Genomic DNA, 6,000 nt, shown 5'->3' with positions numbered 1-6,000 from the left:
GACTGACTAGAAGGACATGAGGAAGGAGGATGTTGGGAATGGGAGGAGGACGCAGAGAGAGGACATCATTTGGGCTCAGCTGTGGACAGCTGGGCTGAGGAACTGTTATTATTCTTCAAGAGGACACAGAAGAGAAGAGTGGGGTTGGAAGAAGAGAATGGACTGTGCTCGAGACAAGCTGATTTATGGTGTGTCTGGTCTTCCAGACGAAGATGTGAGCAGGATTTGTGGGTATTTGGTACTCCCCTTTGAGCGGGAGGGGATCTGGAGTGGGAGAGGCCAGGCAGGCTGGGAGTCCTTCATGGGCGTCCTAGCTCTGCCACAGTTGTGCAGTCTGGGACAGTCACTCAGACTTTCCTGGCTTTAGTTTATGATCTCTAAACTGATGTTAATGGTATTTTTATGTAAAAGACTGAATTCTGTAACTGGTTCATAAGTGTTCCTTCAGTGTTACTAACAGCAGTCTTGTCATGGGCCTTGCAGAATTGTCTTATGAATTAGAGCCGGCATGTGTTAAGTGACTGATACTCCGGAAATGGCTTCTATTACTGTCACTCCTGGGAAGTTGGTCACCAAGAGTGTACAGAGTAAAAAAGAGAAGAGAGCTGAGAAAGAACGTCCCCGGAACCCACACTTGAAAAGGGAGGACAAAAGAGGAAGAAGGAGGGGCCCCCGGTGTAGGAGGAAAAGCAGGGATGAGTGGAGACTCAGAAACCGGAGGGAAGGAGGAATCAAGGAGGGAGCGGTCAGTTATGTCCGATGCCACGGAGAGGCTAAGAGGTCTCACTGTGAGGTCACTGGTGGCCTTGGAGAGCAGTTTCAGGGGTTTGGGGAAGGAGAGAGTCAGACTATCCTGACCTAGAGGCCTGAATAAGGCTGAGGCGATGGAGGCCTACGTCAGCGTGGTCTTTCTGAAGGTCTGTTAGCAAGGAGAGGAGAGTGTGGCATCTGGGGACTAGGGCATATTTGATGGAGGGAACGTTTATTCAGGTTGAAAGTGACAGAGTGTGTATATATGGAGAACCTGAGAGCCAGAAAGAAGTGAGAAACAAGACAGGGAGGGAAAAATACCCCCAAATAACAGGTAGCTCGTGAGGCTGAGGGAAGCTGGAAGGAATGGAGGCTGGAGCCCGGGGGCTGGGATTTATTTAATGGTGTTGAAGAGAGATGTACTGGTTTACGGAGGTGGGAGTTCTGGGAAGCCTGAAGGCAGTACCCGCCCATCAGGTCTCCTGTGCTTTTCCACCTGGCTCCCTGGTCCTCTAGGTCGAGCTAAATTCTCTCAGGCTGGACAGATTTCTCTCAAATAATCAGGTCAAATAATCATAAAGAAATGATTCCATTTTCTTTAACCTGAATTAGAAGTATTTTTCACAACAAACATAGATGACCCTGAATTTAACTCCAAAACCAGTTATATGATGAGTTAATTTCACTCCATCATCTCTGTATTAATTTGAATTTTTTTTTTTTTAATAGTTGAGAAGACATTTTTCCTCTACCCCAAACAAATGGTTTTTATCATTTCAAATGAACTACAGTTGTGGTTTGCCCAGAGGTGTGAAGTCCTCAGACTGAGGTGGATTTCTCCCAAGTTCAAGTGAAACCTTAACTGTCATTCTTCCATGACCTCATCCAATGTTTATCACCTGGCTCGGGAGGAAGACATTCTGCACAACCACTCTCACGCCCGCTGGGTCACTGCTGAATTCCTATGCTCATAGGTGGCTGCTGAGTTCCTACCTTCATCTCTTTGCTGACAATTCTTCCCAGGCAGTTAACTTGTCCACATTCATTGCCATAACTGAAGGAAAGGTAATACCTTTCTGCTACCCAGAGGGACTATAACTAAAACAGATGCAAAACTAGAGACATGATTAGAAGACTCTGAGATAAGTTAAAGGGACAGTAACATGATATGCCCTCTGCCACTCTAACTCATTTTACATTCATCTTACGAATATCCATAAAGTAGGGAGTGGCTGGGCTGCTGGGACTTATTAATAAAATTTATTCTAGGGTCCTGGGATCAAGCCCTGCGTCTGACTCCCTGCTCAGTGGGAAGCCTGCTTCTCCCTCTCCAGCTCTCCTGCTTGTGCTCCCTCTTTCTGTCAATCTCTGTGTGTCAATAAATAAAATCTTAAAAAAAAATAAAATTTATTCCATTTCTTCTCCTCAGCAAAGGCATCTTAATGACTCCCAAACCACACCCTACCTCAGATCCTATCATTTTCCCTCCTAAAAACTGCCTGAATAGCTTTTCATTGTTCTTTGCATAAAAAACACACTCTACCAGGGCCTCCAGCATTGTCTGGCCCCCGTGCAGCCTCATCTCAGGCCACTGTGCTCCTACATCCTTAAATTCCTTTTATACTTTTGGGTCCTAAAAAGGTCAAGTGCTTTCCTGTTCTTTGGGCCTCCTGACCCCCAACCACACGGAGAAGGCCTATCCTGATCAGACAGTTGAATGGAAATGCTATTGGTTTCCCATCTGGCTCCACACACCTGGGGAGAGGCAGTGTGGTAGTGTTTTGAGGGTCTCTACTTTTTAATAAGACTTTTGGGGTTGAAATCCCAGATCCACCACTTGCCAGCTACTCTGTCACCTCGGAAAGCTACTCTGCGTGTTTCCCCATTTAAAATGTGGGCCTGAGAAAAGATACTTTTAAGGCTAAATCAGTTAACAGATGGCAAATTCTTAGGACTGTAATCGGAGTTCTCTTATTTTCGCATATACTCCGATTTTATTCCACTTGTTTGTCAAGTCTGATACTGTCACCTAGGGAAGGTTTATGGTGCTCCCAAGCCCGTGCCGTTTATGGTCGACTTACTGAGCTCGGCTGATGAATGCACAATGGTCCTCTCGGATTTAGGAGGGGCCCTGAGTGCACGTGGTCAAAGAGACTCGGTCCGGCTTCTCTTGGAGCTTACGGTTCAGCAGGACGGACTCGGAACACACGCCGGGCTGGTCTAGTCATGGGAAAGGGACTCTCTGGGTCTTGGCCCAGCCCTAGAGTGACCGTGAACCCTCTCCCTCCCCTAGGAGGGACCCCGAGGAAGGCACGCTGCCCGCGAGAACCAGAACCGCGAGGGCCAAGGGGAGGCGCCAGGACTCCGGATTCCGAGAAGGATGCCCCGCGCAGGCCTAGCTCGTCCTCCAGCCGCGGAAGAGCCCGAAGGACCTGGGCGGGCCGAGGACCGAGGGCGCCAATAGCCGGGCCCGCCCCGCCCCGCCCCGCCCCGCCCCCGGCCGGAGGCTTCCCCGGATAGGCTGCCCGCAGCTCCGCCTCCTGCTAGCCGCGCGGTAGTCCTGGTGGCCGCGAGACCGTGCGGGTCTCTGCGCCGCCCGCGTCCCGCGGAGGTGAGCCGTGGTTGTGCGCGGGTGCGGCGGGGAGGGCGCCCGGCCTGCGGGCTCGGCTGGGGCTGCGCTCGCCCCGCGTCCCCTCGAGCTTTGCCCGCCCGGAGCTCCGCTGCTCCCGGCGGCCAGAACGGAGGGGTAGAGCAGTCTCCTCCGAGGCCCGGGGGACGGGCGGCGCAGCCCGTCCCGGGGCCGCGCGAGGCACAGGCGCCGCGCGGAGCCGCCCGCAGGCCTCCCCGCGCCCGGGGCCGCCGCCCTAACAACCTCGCGCTTTGCTCCCCAAGGGCGCCGCCGCGGCCACCTCGTAGCGGGTTCGGGGCCGGCCCGCCTGCGCCTGCGGGAGCCCGGCCCGAACCGGGGACCGGAGAGTTTGTCACCGACGACGTGTGCGCGGCTGCGTGGGCTGAGCTCTACGCGCAGGTAGGTCCGCGTCCTGAAGAGAAATGCGAAGACCCAGGCCCGGAGCACGTGGCCCGTGGCGACCGGGGCACCCACGTGTTCGGTTCAGTGGACCCCAGATTGTCTGGCCCTTCGGATGGGGGAATGCGCGTTCCCGGGCTCCTCCGGCACAGCAGCTGCTTCCGGTGGGTTTTCGGACTCTTCAAGAAAGCGCTGAGATCCAGGGGATAGATGAGAGGAGTGCAGGGATCCTAGAGAACCCTGTAGAAAAGCCAACCGGCCCTTTCCTGTGCCCTTTTAAGGCTGACGCAGTGCCTTAAGAGGCTAACACAGAAGGGTAAAGTAAGTCTCCATAAAACCCAGGGAAGAGATCGTAGAACTCCTCTTTGGATCCTGTCTGGAGTCACAGCTGAACCAGAGGGAAATTTTCTTTTGGTTCAAGCACCTTGGTGATTTTTAAGATTTTATTAATCTTAGAACACGTGCACGCGATGGAGAGCACAGGTCAGCAGCATGGCGGGGGCGGGGCAGAGGAAGACGCCTTGGCTGAGCAGGGAGCCCAACTCAGGGCTCCATCCCAGGCCCCGGGGATCATGACCTGAGCCCAGGCAGATGCTTAACCTACCGAGCTACCCAAGAGCTCCTTCGTGATATTTTTATTCAGTTCCTAGCACAGTGATGAATTAGAACCTAATCGTAGTTTGAGGATACCTCCAGAGATGCTTATCTTTGAAGGTGGGGAAAAAGGTCTACACAAGGTGTTTTCTGTTTGAAAGGTCATTTGGAATTTTTTCTTCTTTATAGGTTGAAGACTACAGGCACAAGCGGTGGAAGCTGGAATTTTCGAATGCTGGTATTTTTATTGACTTATACCAATTCTGCAGTTTACGGTACACACACGCCTCTAATGAGGTCAAATATTCCTCCTCACTTGGAGCAGCCATGTGTCCAGCATGGCCTTCGCAGGTGTTAGCAACAGGACAGTGCTGGTGGTGATCGGGCAGCATAGCAGGTGTTTTTTTATTTCCAACTGTCCTTTAGTTCTGACAACTGTGTGAGGTCGGAACTATTCTCTCATTTTACAGATGAAGCAACAAACAGGTTAGGTACTACACACCACGTGTGTAGCCCTGAACAAGGGTCCTAATATAATTTTCTGGCCATGTGACCACCTGGAAAGTCACTTGTCGCTCTTGGCATTTAACGTTCTAGTGGTGCCATAGTAATACTGAAACAGCTGAGGCTGGTTTGGTCAGGCGAGACCACAGTTAGAGCTGTTAAGAATATAAGGTCTTCTTAGTATTTAATTACATCAAACCTATGGAAGTTACCCAGAATTTGGCAGAAAGGGGGCATCTGTCTGCATGTTAGGTGTTTTTGATGAACATAAGGAGCTGTGAGGGGATTTAAAGGATACAGTGGTGCTAGATTGTTAGAATCTCAAAATCTTGAAGGTGATTGGGACGTTTTCCTGTGGGAAGACATGAGACCGTGTAGCCAGATGAACAGAGCCTAGTATGTGTTAGTTGTTTGCCCTGACTTGTTAGTAGTTAGTTGACCAGCCCTGAATGTCTGCAAATACCTCATTTTCCTGAAGTTTTCAATAAAGATATTTAATATTCACCTTGGAGTCACTCTTAATGCTTATTTCATAACATTGTGCCAGCCTTTTCTTCTAAACTTCATTTACACTTGCATATGACACTAAAATTCAGCCTCGGGATTATTTTTCAGGTCATCTATTGAACAACTATGTGAGAAGGCCATAATTGCTAGAGGGGAGGAAAGTAGGGAAGGGAGAGAGGAACCGCATGTATTTGCACTGTTAAGTAAAGGACGTGAGCTCAGGGCTGGCCAAGGGGGACCGGGACCGGGATCTGGAGATGCTGTGGTTCTGTATGTATTTGGGTGAAGAACGTTTCGAGCAGAGTGAAAACAAAATGCCCCGAGAGAGAAGTGTGTAAAGGTTTTGGGGGAAAGCAAAGTGAAAGTGCAGAGAAATGACTGCTTGTATGCAGACTAAGATGGTATTTCATAACCTTCTGGCCTCCCAGGTCTCTGAATGCTGTAATGTTTACCTAGAAATGTTCCCTCGCACCCCTTCTGCTCTTAACCAACTTCTCTGTGGCCACTATCATCTCTCCCCTCACCGCTCCCCCCATTAGTGCTCTTGTTCTAGAAATCTCTAGCATCCTATAACAGCCTTGTCATACTTAAAAGTCTAGTCAGTGGTTACCTGACAG

General features: G+C 50.6%; 1 non-coding gene across 1 annotated transcript; it reads left to right on the top strand.

Annotated features, from left to right (window-relative positions):
- Nucleotides 1–4,046: 4,046 nt before the first annotated feature.
- LOC116871896 lies at nt 4,047–4,168 on the top strand. Its single transcript, XR_004383555.1, has one exon. It is a non-coding gene; the product is annotated as a small nucleolar RNA SNORA26 (small nucleolar RNA).
- The last annotated feature ends 1,832 nt before the right edge of the window (nt 4,169–6,000 follow it).

The sequence above is a fragment of the Lontra canadensis genome, unplaced genomic scaffold (assembly GCF_010015895.1).
Source record: "Lontra canadensis isolate GAN:19392208 unplaced genomic scaffold, GSC_riverotter_1.0 scaffold1, whole genome shotgun sequence".
Lineage (NCBI taxonomy): Eukaryota > Metazoa > Chordata > Mammalia > Carnivora > Mustelidae > Lontra > Lontra canadensis.
Note: the sequence above shows the minus strand (reverse complement) of the source record. Positions and strands in the feature narration are given on the sequence as shown.